At 42.7% G+C, this 15316-nt stretch overlaps 1 long non-coding RNA gene across 1 annotated transcript in view; it reads right to left on the bottom strand.

Annotated features, from left to right (window-relative positions):
- Positions 1–13980, bottom strand: part of LOC310709169 — a 393123-nt gene extending 379143 nt beyond the window's left edge. Inside the window, exon 1 of the long non-coding RNA XR_014527382.1 lies at positions 13924–13980. This is a non-coding gene — a long non-coding RNA (uncharacterized lncRNA). The remainder of the gene's footprint in view (positions 1–13923) is intronic.
- Positions 13981–15316: the final 1336 nt, after the last annotated feature.

The following is a 15316-nucleotide window of genomic DNA, read 5'->3' as shown; positions in this document are numbered from 1 at the left end:
GCAGGAAAGTGGAGGAGGAGGAGAACGTTAGGGAAGCTAATATAAACCCAAAGGTGAAAAAATAAAACATTGGTCAAATACCGTGAGAAGACAAAACATTTGCCTCTTTTCTTCTTAAAGGTGCATCCCTCCACCTCCTTGGCCTCGATACTATCACGCTTTGTACCACAGAGGAAAAGGGCCCGTTGAATTTATGTAGGAGACAGGAAAAGAAATTAGCTTTGGCAGCAGGCCCATTTTTCATCAAAGTGCATGATTTTCGGGTTGCAGTGCTTGACATCAGCAGCTAGCCAGGTCATCTGTTTGAAGACACACACAAGTGCACAGAAATGCTCAGGCTTTGTTCCACCAAAAGAGAAAGGAAATGAAGGCTCATGGACCTAGCCAGGCCTTTGGAAGGAAGGAATCAGAGCATAAATGCTCAGCAGTGGAATTTGAGCAGGTTTCCAAAGATTAGCACTGAGGAGATTTTGAGCTTGGCAGAAGTGAAGTGCCTGATTTTAGGATTTAGGCTTATGAGCCAGCATTACAGCGCTCAGGCATGCAGACGCTGGAGAGATCAATCTGTGTGCCTGTCTCTGGTTCACAGGTGCCAGAGGACAGACACATGACACCCTGATAATGCATCCCGTGTTCTTACCATTGCTATCAGCACAAGATGTGTTTTAGTAGCTGCTACACCCCTTCAGTTCCATTAGAACAGTTATACTAAATCAAACAATACTTAATTCTCATTTCTGTTTTTTAGATTTTTGTGGGCTGTATGCAGTAGTGGACTTAAAGGCAGAAGGAACCTTTGGCCTTCCAGATGTTGTTAGACTCCAGTTCCCATCAGCCCCAGTCAGCATGGCCAATGGTCATGGGAGTTGTAGTCCAGAAGATTTTGAGGGATCACAGGTTCTTCATCCATACTCTAAATACACAGTGCAGTACACACAGAGAACACCATATCAGAATCACTTACGAAGATTTTGATATGACAACAATGGGGATTAGGAAGATTGTTTCACTACTCCCATCCTCATGGCCAAATCCAAGTTTGTGAATGGAACAACTGTGAATGATGCAAAATGTACAGCAAGGAGAAGGAACCTTGTTCAGCCTCTGGGTACCACCAGTGGCTAAGAGGGCAGAGAAAAAAGTGAGTGGAGCAATGGATGTAACTTCTACCTTTATATAATAGCCAAGCTTCTACACACTCTCACACTTCCTTATCTGTCCTTCATCCAGGCAAGCAAGAGTTCCAAGACACACTCCAGCATATACAGTGGTACCTTGGTTCTCAAACTTAATCCGTCCCGGAAGTCCATTCCAAAACCAAACGCACACTTTCCCATAGAAAGTAATGCAAAATGGATCAATCCATTCCAGACTTTTAAAAACGACCCCTAAAACAGCAATTTAAGATGAATTTTACTGTCTAACGAGACCATTGATCCATAAAATGAGAGCAATAAACAATGTACTGCAGTCACACAATCAATCAATCAATCAGTAGCTGAACTGGGTTCCACACAGTCACAAAAACAAAACAAAAAGAGCCACAAAAACAAAACCACAAAATAAATAGCAAAAACAGAAAGACCTCAGTGTAACACTGAAAATGGAAGTGTGGCACTCAAACTGAAAGCGTAACACTCAAAATGAATCATAGAATCATAGAGTTGGAATAGACCACAAGGGCCATCAGGTCCAACCCCCAGCCAAGCAGGAAACACCATCAGAGCACTCCTGACATATGGTTGTCAAGCCTCTGCTTAAAGACCTCCAAAGAAGGAGACTCCACCACACTCCTTGGCAGCAAATTCCACTGTCGAACAGCTCTTACTGTCAGGAAGTTCTTCCTAATGTTTAGGTGGAATCTTCTTTCTTGTAGTTTGGATCCACTGCTCCGTGTCCGCTTCTCTGGAGCAGCATGGCACTCAAATCGGAAGCATAACACTCAAAACGGAGCATGTTCGGCTTCCAAAAAAAAGTTTGCAAACCGGAACACTTCCAGGTTTGCAGTGTTTGGGTTCCAAGTTGTTTGAGTACCAAGGCATTTGAGAACCAAGGTACCACTGTAAAACACTTTTTTTCTTTACTAATCTAGCTGGGTCCATAGGCAACTGTGGGGAGGGGGGACCTTCAGTCTTGGCAACTGAGGAACCCCAGGAACAAGCTGCTGTGCTCATTAGGCCAGGCACTCAGTCAAGTCTGTGGAGATCATATTTTTGCTAATAAAGAGTTAATTCCAACTTTGGACTGGGTGATTACTGACCAGCATGCTCTTTGACACCAGGAGGTACAACTGCCCACCAGCTTCCTGCCCCTTAGTCTCGGTGTTGTCCTTGTAGAACTCAGCAGGGCAGAGGATGGGGATAAAAGTAGACTTACTTGGCTCTGCCTATCATTGGCTCTGGCCCTACCTACTGTTGGTCTCCTTGCCTCCACCCTAACAGTCCCAGTACGCACCAGCCACCAGTGAGTTAAAGCAAGGGACAACCAAGCTCCTGGCCTGCCCTGTTCTTTCCCAAAGCCAGCAGTTTCCCATTGTCATGCCAGATGATGAAACAACAGTAATCAACTGCTCCACAAAACAGTTACTGCTAATTACTAATTATTGGGAACAAGCCTCCTACCCTAAGCATTATACTGACTCGGAGTTCACAGCAATAATTGCTTGTGGAATGGGCAATTATTCTCTTGTAAGTGATTGAATATGGAACGCTATAAAATGTGAGACAAAGGTTTGTTTTCTAAAGACCAAGGTAGTAAGGCAAACCCATATCGTATTTAAATGTGTTTGTGTTAGAGCTTGCTATGCTGTTGGGCAGAGAAACAGTGTGCTTCTCTCAGCGCCAATCAGCTGCCATAATTATTGCATTCTTAAGCTTGAATGCTCACAGCCCATCCTACAGGGACTGTAATGCAACTATTTTTAACTGGTAGACTACAGAATCTGCAGGTTGAGGGAGAGAGGGTATCAGGCACAATCTCCTATAAAAGATGAATAGTGTAAGGGATTTCAACAGGGGTGGAGAACCTTCAGACCATAGGCCAAATTTGGCCCACAAATTTGGTTTGACCTGAGAGACTATTTCCCTCAAATCATGGTGATCTTCTCCACACCTGACAGATGCAGGGCAGGTAGAGACATGGTTGGATTGACTGAGTTTCTGACAGGAAACTTGATGGTGCAATAAAAAGGAGAAAAGGGTTGATGTCACTGGCTATCACTACTGGGTGGTGAGTTCAGGCCCACTGGATCAGCTGAGCAACTGCAGAAAGCAGCTTTGCCAGGCTGATGGGCTAGCTTAGAGAGTGGGTTATGGCCTTGGAAGAGTGCCAAGGGTCAAATAGAGTGTTGACCCCCAGGCCTGAGATTCCCCATCCCTGGATTGCAGCAAAGGTAAGGTAAAGAACCCCTGGAGGGTTGTCAAAGGCAGCTATGGCGTTGCGGTGCTCATCTTGCTTTCAGGCCAATGGAGCCGGCATTTGTCCACAGACAGCTTTCCGGGTCATGTGGCCAGCAGGACTAAACCGCTTCTGGCACAACGGAACACCGTGACAGAAACCGGAGCGCATGGAAAAACCGTTTACCTTCCTGCCACAGCAGTACCTATTTATCTACTTGCACTGGCCAGCTTTCGAACTGCTAGGTTGGCAGGAAATGGGACAGAGCAACAGGAGCTCACTCCGTTGTGGGGATTCGAACCACCAACCTTGTTAAGAGGAAGGCGTGCTTGGCAAATCCACACTGTGATCAACTCCCGCCTGGAAACTAATGCCCCTACTGTGGAAGGATATGTGGATCCAGAACTGGCTTCCACAGTCACTTACAGACTCATTATTAAAACTGTGTTTATGGAAGCCAATCTTACTCGGCTACGAATGATTGCAAAGAAGAAGATCACAGCATCACACTTTAAATACGAAGGCCCAGGATTTAAGTGTCTTTCCAGGTATCATTGTGAGAGGGTCAAACACCTCCTTGTTAAGTGGGGATAAGAAGGGGGCTATACCTTTAAAATAATTGGAGAGGGACCACAGTTCAGTGAGAAAGTGCATACACTGCCTGAAGAGAATCCCAGCTTCAGACACCAGCACCTCCAGTTAAAACAACCAGGTTAGACCAGCTTTCGCCAACCAGGCCCTTCCAGATGTTTTACTAGCACGCCATGGTTCATAGCTTCTAAACCAAGGGATATAACCCATTGCCTTATTAGTGAAGGGGCAAGGAGGTGAGATTTGGGATAATCCTCTTTATTGTTTAATGTTCAGGTCCAATATATGTTTAATAGCCTATTATCCAGGGCCATTTGCTAGCCCCCACTATGCCAGTCACACCTGCATTGATTTACTGTGATGGTCACACAATAAAATTAAATTCAGGACTTAGTTGCTGTTATTGATGGAACTGTGCTTGTTTGGGGTCAGAGATGTGGGGCACCAGAAGGAGTACGGGGAAATATCTTTGGAGAAGCGCACACCATAACTTGCTATCCACTGAAGTCACTCTGGATTCTGACTTTCATTTAATCCTTTTCTCGTTACTTTAAAGCACTGGTAAATATACAAAAATGCAACCTCATATGAGGGAGTTGATATTTAGAAGCAGAATATTATTGTTAGTCAACTGACTTGATCACTCTGAATGAGTTGTCAGAGCTGTGGCAATGGAATGTTAATGTTTCTTAATGACTGTGAATGTTTCTTGAATGGGCAATTCACCTGTCTGTGTGGGGGAAGAGAAAGAATTAAGCATTTCTAGCGCGGGTGGCACTGTGGGTAAAAGCCTCAGCGCCTAGGACTTGCCGATCAAAAGGTCGGCGGTTCGAATCCCTGCGGCGGGGTGTGCTCCCGGCGTTTGGTCCCAGCGCCTGCCAACCTAGCAGTTCGAAAGCACCTCCGGGTGCAAGTAGATAAATAGGGACCGCTTACTAGCGGGAAGGTAAACGGCGTTCCGTGTGCTGCGCTGGTGCTGGCTCGCCAGAGCAGCTTCGCCACGCTGGCCACGTGACCCGGAAGTGTCTGCAGACAGCGCTGGCTCCTGGCCTCTAGAGTGAGATGAGCGCACAACCCTAGAGTCTGTCAAGACTGGCCCGTACGGGCAGGGGTACCTTTACCTTTACCTTTAGGTCAGCTAAAACTGAGGGTGTAGCCCTGGAGAGGTACCCAATTTATGCTTGGGGGAGAGGATCTTCTGCCTGCAACTAGGGCTTTGTTTGTCTTCATATCTGCTTCACATGTAGAATTGTGAGCAAAGGAAATATTAGGAAAATGCCATCAGTTGCCAATGTGCTTTCATCCCCTGGAAATTAAAATTTCATTTTATTTGGGTATGTGCAGAACACATAATGGTACTGATTAACAGTAAGCACATTATTAATCCCGTGTCATTGTATTTGATAAATTTCTTGCTCTAAGTCCATTCTTCTCTTCCGAATACTCCCAGGAAGGTCAGTCAGTGTGCTGGTTTTCTTTCCTTCCCTTCCTTTTTACCCTGGATAATATGAATTTGGCCGTTTAGGAGAAGAAACCAATATTACAATTTTATTCACAGGTGGGTAAAGTGTTCTTCACTTTGGCTCCAGTTTTCAAGCATGCTGGTGGAACCAGTTAAAGATACTGAAAGGATACATTCTGCTAAAACTGTGCATTCATAATGTGCAAAGATTCACTTACGTACGCATTCAATTTTTCTGCAGCAGAAAACTATCTATTTCAAAATGCTGAAGAATATGCAATCAGATGATGCTTATTTGCCTAGAAGACAATTACTAATTAAACAGGACAACAAATTTTGTGCAGCTGCCAAGCAAACTGGATTAACATGATTGCTGGATTATTAAATGGATTAAAGGCTACTGATAATTGGTTGCTAGCCTTCAGGGCTAAAAGCCTAATAAGCTCAAGAAGCATCACTTTGCCAAACACTTACATTTCCCATTCACCTTGAACCCATCTTTAATTTCTACTTAGTATTGGTCATGTTTCTATAGCAACCCAGTTAACTGACATGAATTATCATATTTTCTATGTGGTTATTTCATGCTAATTTCATTTTAAGTTGTCCAGAATGATAAGGTGAGATGGCGATTAAACAGCAACCGCCGCCTCCTTTCTTTCTATGAAATAGCATCCTATATGCAAATGTAATATCAGTGACATAAAAGGGAGCACACATATACAAACAAAATTACTTCTTATTTGCTCACAACCAGTCCTAAGTGGGCAGAGCAAATGAGCCAGCTTGGGTTTGTTTTTGGAGGCAAAGTAGTGAAATAGAATTTTAAAGAAACATTGCTTGAGCATAATGCTTTAGAATAACAACTTTGTGATAATAGGAGTGAGAAAGAAGCACCATCATAAGTCATATAAACAAATGACATTAGTCCTCTGTAGTCCCCCATCTCCTTTTAGATTCAATGCTTAATCAGCATGTCGAGAAAGAGGTTGTGCTCACTGTCTGCTTCAACTCCGGAGGAGGAATGCAACATAGCACTATGGCAAGTGTTGCATTAGCACATGCTTTTCAGCTTGCCAGATGGAACAACCCCCCCTCTCATCCCTTTGTGTACTGTTGTGGAGCATCTTTTGACCCCCAGAGAAATTCTGGGGGTGGTGATGCAGGGGGTATACAGGAGGGAGAGTGGGGACAGCCCTGTTGTGCAAGCTCTGACACATGAGCTGAATCTGGCCCCATCTGCTGACCATCTGTCTAGGTGCAGAATCTACTCACATGTAGACTCACATAGATTTTCCAAGTTGACTGCAATGGTTTCAATTCGCTTTTCCCTTGAAAACATAGCCATTTATGATAACAAGTAACATTGCTGAAACTGTAGAGATTCCCTTTCTCCTTTCCTTTGGAGCAAGTGTGCTGTATCTGGTGGTGCCTTTCCACATAAAGGTGTCTTCCTCTTATGGGTGATCTGTTTTACTGAATTGTTGTGCAAGGAAAGTGAAAATAAACTCAGCAATACTTGAACAAGAACCAGCATGAAAATAGCAGTTCAGGTAAACTGTTGTTGTTTTATCATCATTTTACATCCCTCTCTTCTTTGTTATTTTAGGTAACAGTGTGCATTGGGTGCTTCAGAGGGATTTTTGGCTCGGCAGAGGTGAAGTGAGGTCTGCACAAGTCAAAGTGGGGACCCTGATGTAGGCTTGCCCCAGTGATCAGACCTCCTCCTCCTCCTCCTCCTCCTCCTCTTCTTCTTCTTCTTCTTTTTTCTTCTATAGCTATAGACAGGCAGCTGCTAAAAGTAGACACAATGTCTCTCAGCTAATAATAATTCCATAACACCAGAGAGAGGAGAGGCTGCAGAGGAAGAGTGCTGTTATGACTGACAAGTCAAGCTTGTAATCAATTAGCACAAAAGCCCCCAGATCAATTTGTTTGCAATGCCTCCTTTTTTGCCTCTGAGATGACTGGTAGCTCTAGTGTCAAAAGCAAGGCTGAGACACAGACATGCCCTCTATCCTACTGTGCACAGAGTATGATGTGGGATGCTGAGCCCCACCACCAGCTATAAAAACCGGGTAAATCCACCCATGCAATCTGTCTCTGTGGGACAAGAACATGGACAGATAGTTATCCAGGCATTCAATCTCCTTGTGTTTAAACAAACATTCAAGGAAAAGCTGGGGGGGGGGAGCTGCCAAGTTTCACAGTCTCCAACACATCATTTTTACCATGTTTAGGACTCTCCATGAATGTGAGGGTGAAGATCTAAAATGGGGAACTTCTCTTCCCGTGAGGGGTCTCTGAGCAATGAGAGGCGCCTCCAGGACTAGAAGAGAATCCCTGCTTCACCCTCAAACTTCTGGAAGCTTGGTAAAAATAAGAGGCTGGAGGAAGAGGGACTTGAAAGCATGCCCCTAATTCTCCTCACGAGTTGGTTTACATGTGAGGAGACAAACACTCACATGGGGCAAGTATGAGTGGGGAATTTGTGTGTCGGACTTGGATTCCGTATGACATATTGAGTTTGGTGGTAATGAGTGGAAACCAGAGACTCATACCTTCTAGTTCATTATGCAGAAACTGGTACATGCATGGTCTGTGTAAGAACTGGTCCTCTGAATGGCTTCCAAGGCCTTTGCACTGCTCAATGCAGCAAAAGCCACCCATAAGTAAATTACATGGCACTGCGTTGTTCTGTTAAAAAGCTTTGCTACAAAACAAGCTGGCGAAATCAAGCAATCACATGGGCTAATGAGAAGTACTGGCAGTGAAAATAACACAAAGTAATTTACTACTCCGAACTAACCACTATCTTAATTAACATAGATGTCTACTTACACACATACACACACAACCCACCACACTTCATAATGTTTCAGTGCTGCAATCAGACACTCTACTCCTTGAATTATGGTTTATTAACTAAGTCCTTGTTGTGCTGAGAATATTTTCAGTCTTTGGCCTTACACTTAATAATTCACAAGGCATGAAGGGGGCTCCATAATTCATATCCTATATTGTCTTCCTTTGCTAATAATACCATGGCCTGGAATTTATGGCCTAATCTTCCATACTGCTAAGCATCTGCAGCATGAAGAGTACAACATTCTGCTCATCCCGATTTCAATGAGAAGTTAGAGGAGCTGATGGTAAGGATTTGCTGAACCAATAAATTGAAGTGGAATACAAAAAAGGGAGGTATGAGGAGGTCCGGGAAATAAGCTAAAAGAAAATAAGTAAAAGAAAAAATGTATGTTTTTAACTGTTTTTATTTTGTATTTTTCTTTTTTCTTTTTCATTTTTACTGTTATATTTCAAAAAAATTTAATAAATATTTTATAGAGGAGCTGAGCATCTGGCAGGATAAGGAGATTCATTCTTGCATTTGGGGGGAAAGATAAAATATGTATAAAATTCCATTGTTGTTGTTTAGTCGTTTAGTCGTGTCTGACTCTTCGTGACCCCATGGACCAGAGCACGCCAGGCACTCATGTCTTCCACTGCCTCACACAGTTTGGTCAAACTCATGCTGGTAACTTCAAGAACACTATCCAACCATCTCGTCCTCTGTCGTCCCCTTCTCCTTGTGCCCTCAATCTCTCCCAACATCAGGGTCTTTTCCAGGGAGTCTTCTCTTCTCATGAGGTGGCCAAAGTATTGGAGCCTCAGCTTCACAATCTGTCCTTCCAGTGAGCACTCAGGGCTGATTTCCTTAAGAATGGATAGGTTTGATCTTATTGCAGTCCATGGGACTCTCAAGAGTCTCCTCCAGCACCATAATTCCAAAGCATCAATTCTTTGGTGATCAGCCTTCTTTATGGTCCAGCTTTCACTTCCATACATCACTACTGGGAAAACCATAGCTTTTACTATATAGACCTTTGTTGGCCAGGTGATGGCTCTACTTTTAAGATGCTGATAAAATTCCATACTTCACATTTATTCCTGTAAGACTATGTGCTGCAGATCTTCATGGTTAAAAGTTATAAGCCATGGGTAGAAGTCACCCAATGAGTCCTGTCAGTGCAAACATCTGTACATGTAATGGGGTTTACCCCTCTCCTCTCTGATCCTCCAGTGCCCCCCAAAATTTGTTCCAATGGGGTTGGAAGAACCTACAGAACAATACAGTAGGAGGAGAAGATGGGTGGATCATTCCATCTGGCAAGCTGCAATGCTTGTGTTGGCTGGATGTTCACCATAGCACAATGTTGAATTCCACCCCATGAATTTTGTAACATTCCAGGAATGTTGGCTATTATTAAATCCTCTGAATACACAAAAATAGTCTTGCTTCCAGACAAACCATGATATAGGACCAAACTAGGTAAGACTTTTAAAAAGTTTAAAAGTATAATTCAAATGAGCTTTGCCACTGCATCCACTCCTTCCTTTCTTCTGGAATGAGTTTGAGATATAGTACTATTTTCTCCTGAAAGTAAAGTTTCCTAATTCATTAAAAGTGGGCAATTTCCTGATCTCTCCTGACAAAATCAAGGCAACCGCTGATTCTTTCTTCCAGGCTGCCAATCATTGTGATGATGTTCATACAGTCCACAGTAATGCTGAGACATTAACATTACTGATTATAGCTTTAGGTCATTGCCAATGCCGTATTAAGAATGTAATGGATTAATGCATAAAGCATTTCTCAAAAGAAAGGTTTCCATGCCAGTGTTTATATAGGGGGAAAGTGGTCCATCTGCAGAAGCAAATTATTGTGCTATAAGAAAGAGCTCCAAAATATAATAATAGGACATAAATACACACCTTCGGGTAGGCTCTTTTCCTGTTGCCTACACAGTAGATTATTGTTAATTAAACCTCTGCTCACATAAACAGAACAAGAAAGGATGTAAAAGTAATGAGCTGACAACCCGGTGTGTATTATGCTGGGCTTCTAAGAGAATTTAATTTGAAGAAGAATTATGCACAGACTGAAAGACAGTCCATTAAACCAAGCTAACTGTCTGGAAAGAGATAAAACAAAAATGTGTTCCACCTCCTGTGAAATAAATAGCAAGCTGCGTGTTTCTGTTACCTTGTGGCTTTCAGGGCCTCCGAGCACAATAGGATCTGGACAGGCAAGAATGCCAGTTCTTCATGAGAGAAGGTGGGGGGAGGCTTGCAAAGGCTTACTTAACCGAGCCTGGGAAAGGACTTGCTTCTCAAGGGGGAATGCGGACACAGCAGATAAGGCCATATCAGAGCCACACAGGTGTTTTGATACTATGGCGATACCAATGGTCATAAATATCCAGGGTTGCAGAGAAGAAGACAAGAGTGAACAGTTTGGTTTTTGAATGGAAATCCTAACAAATAATATTATTTAATCTTCTAGGTCATGTAGATATTGTTCTGTGTTTGTTTTGCAATTGGAGAGCAAAGGCCTAAAAGAAAACAATTTTCTGAGGAACTCTCTGGATTTTTTTTTCTTGGGGTGGGGGGCAGGGAGCTCTCCCCAAACTGTTGGAAAAATTTGTTCATCCAGCAAAATCCCTTCCCTGGAAAAGCATGTCACTGCCTGGAAACAGCACAGAGAATTTGAAGCAGAACTGTTTCTCCATACCATGGAGTTTAAGATTGTTGAAGGAAGGAATGGGCACGGTCCTTTTGTCCTTTCAGTCCTTGCTCATTGCTTCCGCCCTCTACCAGTAACATTTCATCCAGCAACAACTGAGTGGAATTTCTGTTCTGTTCCCCTGACTGAAGATCAGGGGACATAGCATCCCAACTCTGTGTATGGATTTGACAGTAATTTGTGAACATGCCGGCATTTTGTCTCTCACTTGATGCCTTCCAGTTGCCTTTGTTATCCATTCATGTGTGTGCCCAAGGATGTCTGGTATTTCAAAGGCATTAACTCCTCTTATTCCAGAGAATGATGAATTCTAGCAGAGCCCATTTGTGTTGTATACTGGCAATAATCATCATTTACCATCAGGTTGCAAGGAAAGTGGAAATTGCAGGCATTCAAAGGCACCTGAAGCTTTCTCACTTTACCCCCCACCTCCCATCCTCTCTAATGCAGCCGGAGAAAAATAAGAGATTACAAAGTACTTAGCGCCTCAGAAATCCTGTTGTGCATGCTGACATCAATAAGGCAACGGCAGTCTGAACTAAGGACTGAAAAAGGACCTAAACACCTTATTCCCCATGCCTCTGTTGTGGATTGTCTGGGAGAGAGAGATGCTACCACTTCAGCTCCACCATTGCAGGTGGCCAAATGATGGTATTGCAGTGTCCAACTTAGCAGGCGTCAGGTGACTCAAGGCTGACTCTGAACTTCTTAGTCTAAGCAAATTGTTGCTTGGTGGGGTATTGTTTCATTTGTTAATATGCTATGCATTTTTGTGTTTTTATATTGTAAACTGCCCTGTGATCCTCAGATGAAGAAGTATGAGAATTTAATACATCTCTATCTATCTGTCATCTATCTATGTCTATGTCTATGTCTATGTCTATGTCTATGTCTATGTCTATGTCTATGTCATCTATATCATCTATATCTATATCTATATCTATATCTATATCTATATCTATATCTATATCTATATCTATATCTATATCTATATCTATATCTATATCTATATCTATATCTATATCTATATCTATATCTATATCTATATCTATATCTATATCTAATCTATATCTATATCTATATCTATATCTATATCTATATCTATCTATCCATCTCTATCTCTATCTATATCTATCTATCTATCTATCTATCTATCTATCTATCTATCTATCTATCGTCTATCGTCTATCATCTATCTATCTATCATCTATCTATCTATCTATCTATCTATCTATCTATCTATCTATCTATCATCTATCATCTATCTGTCTATCTGTCTGTCTGTCTATATCTATCTATCTATCTATCTATCTATCTATCATCTATCTATCTATCTATCTATCTATCTATCTATCTATCTATCATCTATCTATCTATCTATCTATCTATCTATCTATCTATCTATCTATCATCTCCTCTCTCTCTCTCTCTATATATATATGTGTATATATATATATATCCTAGGATTTGCCTGCTTGCCTTCAGTCCACCAGTCCTGGCATGATAATCATCAGTATATCCATGTCAACTTGCAGGGAGGGCCAAGGGAGTTACATCAGGCTAGGTGTCAAAGCTTAGTCTCATGTGGTTGTTCTGTATCTGCATAAAAATGACACACACTCACCCTGTGACAATGAATGACCACATAAGTGCTTTATATAGACTATCTTTGCATGTCTGTGAATGCAAACATATGCACAAATAATGGCTTTTATTGTTGCTATGCTTTTGCATGCTTATACAGCTTAACCACAGAGACCAGAAAGCATATTAGGATTTGAAGCGGTGTGCAAACTTGCAAGATAAGAAAATCCAATATGTTGGTGCAGATTCCATTGGTTTTTTAGGTTGGTGATAGGTGCTCTTCACCACAAAGGCAACTGGAGCTTCCATGGACAAGGGTGTTTATAAGAACACCCCTAAACTGCGTACCAGTTGATTTAGAGCCAGACTTTTCAATTCTCCAAACTGGGAACCATCTACCTGCAATGCCTCTGTCTTAGCAGGATTCAGTTTCAGTCTATTGACCCTCATCCACTCCATCACTGTTTCCAAGCAGATTCAGATTATGCATAGCCTAAATGTTGCATAGGACATTTTATGCAAATAGGTACCCTCTTTTTGGGTGATATGCACAAAACCCTAGACCTACCCTCTACTCACTGTGGGCTCCACCACGTTGATCCAAAGGGTGCTTCACCCTTTTATTTCAAGAGTCAGCAACCCTAGTGACAGCCAGCGAGTGAGTGTAACAAAAGGAAATATCCCACCTTCCCAAAAGCACATGGATGGGAAACAGGCCACAGTTGGTTACAGTGAAAGTCTAAGCTCCAATTTCTAGCTTAATGATCCATGTCTCTATCTGCAGCAGCATTTTGTTTCTAACCAGTGTCCCTGGGCTTTCTTTGGATTCCTTTTTAGGCAGCAGAGCACTCAATACAGCTCTGAAGCTATTGGACATTCTGTTAGATCCTTAGCTTTCAGGGCCATTGTCTTGTTTGTTATTAGCAAGGGATTAGAGGTTTAAGGTCTCCGTGTTTAATGGCCTCAGCGGGTGGAGAGCGCAGCACTAGCTGTGAAAATGACAAAAATCAATAGCTAATCCAGTGCACTCAGTCAACCTTTTCAAAGCCTCATCTGTATTGATTTCCAAGTGCTGCTCTTCTTGTCCCTTGACGTAATCAGCCTGTTTGCTCAGCAGACTCTCTTGCTCTTGTTCCCTAGTCATTTTCTCTCTCTTTGCTCATACTTAAACATAGACTACTTAAAACTTGTTCACTTGCCCCTGCACCCCAAAAGAAAGGCAGAAGATACCAAACGAGTGGTACCTTGGGTTAAGAACTTAATTCGTTCTGGAGGTCCGTTCTTAACCTGAAAGTTCCTTAACCACTTTAGCTAAAGGGGCCTCCCGCTGCCACCATGCCGCCGCCACGCGATTTCTGTTCTCAATCTGAAGCAAAGTTCTTAACTTGAGGTACTATTTCAGGGTTAGCGGAGTCTGTAACCTGAAGCATCTGTAACCTGAGGTACCACTGTATAGGGAACAGATTGGAATTAGACAGAGGCTGCAATGATATTAAATACAGCAGACCCTCGTGTTATGTTACCTTGTTGTTGTTGTTTAGTCATTTAGTCGTGTCTGACTCTTCGTGACCCCATGGACCAGAGCATGCCAGGCACTCCTGTCTTCCACTGCCTCCCGCAGTTTGGTCAGATTCATGTTTGTAGCTTCAAGAACACTGTCCAACTATCTCGTCCTCTGTCGTCCCCTTCTTCTTGTGCCCTCAATCTTTCCCAACATCAGGGGCTTTTCCAGGGAGTCTTCTCTTCTCATGAGGTGGCCAAAGTATAGGAGCTCCTTCCAGTGAGCACTCAGGGCTGATTTCCTTAAGAATGGATACGTTTGATCTTGCAGTCCATGAGACTTTCAAGAGTCTCCTCCAGCACCATAATTCAAAAGCATTAATTCTTTGGCGATCAACCTTCTTTATGGTCCAGCTCTCACTTTCATACATTACTACTGGGAAAACCATGGCTTTAACTATACAGACCTTTGTTGGCAAGGTGATGTCTCTGCTTTTTAAGACGCTGTCTAGGTTTGCCATCGCCTTTCTCCCAAGGAGCAGGCGTCTTTTAATTTCGTGACTGCTGTCACCGTCTGCAGTGATCATGGAGCCCAAGAAAGTAAAATCTCTCACTGCCTCCATTTCTTCCCCTTCTATTTGCCAGGAGGTGATGGGCCCAGTGGCCATGATCTTCGTTTTTTTGATGTTGAGCTTCAGACCATATTTTGCACTCTCTTCTTTCACCCTCATTAAAAGGTTCTTTAATTCCTCCTCACTTTCTGCCATCAAGGTTGTGTCATCTGCATATCTGAGGTTGTTGATATTTCTTCCGGCGATCTTAATTCCGGCTTGGGATTCATCCAGCCCAGCCTTTCGCATGATGAATTCTGCATATAAGTTAAATAAGCAGGGAGACAATATACAGCCTTGCCATACTCCTTTCCCAATTTTGAACCAATCAGTTGTTCCATATTCAGTTCTAACTGTAGCTTCTTGTCCCACATAGAGATTTCTCAGGAGACAGATGAGGTGATCAGGCACTCCCATTTCTTTAAGAACTTGCCATAGTTTACTATGGTCGACACAGTCAAAGGATTTTGCATAGTCAATGAAGCAGAAGTAGATGTCTTTCTGGAACTCTCTAGCTTTCTCCATAATCCAGCACATGTTTGCAATTTGGTCTCTGGTTCCTCTGCCCCTTCAAAATCCAGCTTGCAC

This window comes from Podarcis liolepis (genome assembly GCF_965112155.1).
Source record: "Podarcis liolepis genome assembly, chromosome: 6".
Classification (NCBI taxonomy): Eukaryota; Metazoa; Chordata; class Lepidosauria; order Squamata; family Lacertidae; genus Podarcis; species Podarcis liolepis.
Note: the sequence above shows the minus strand (reverse complement) of the source record. Positions and strands in the feature narration are given on the sequence as shown.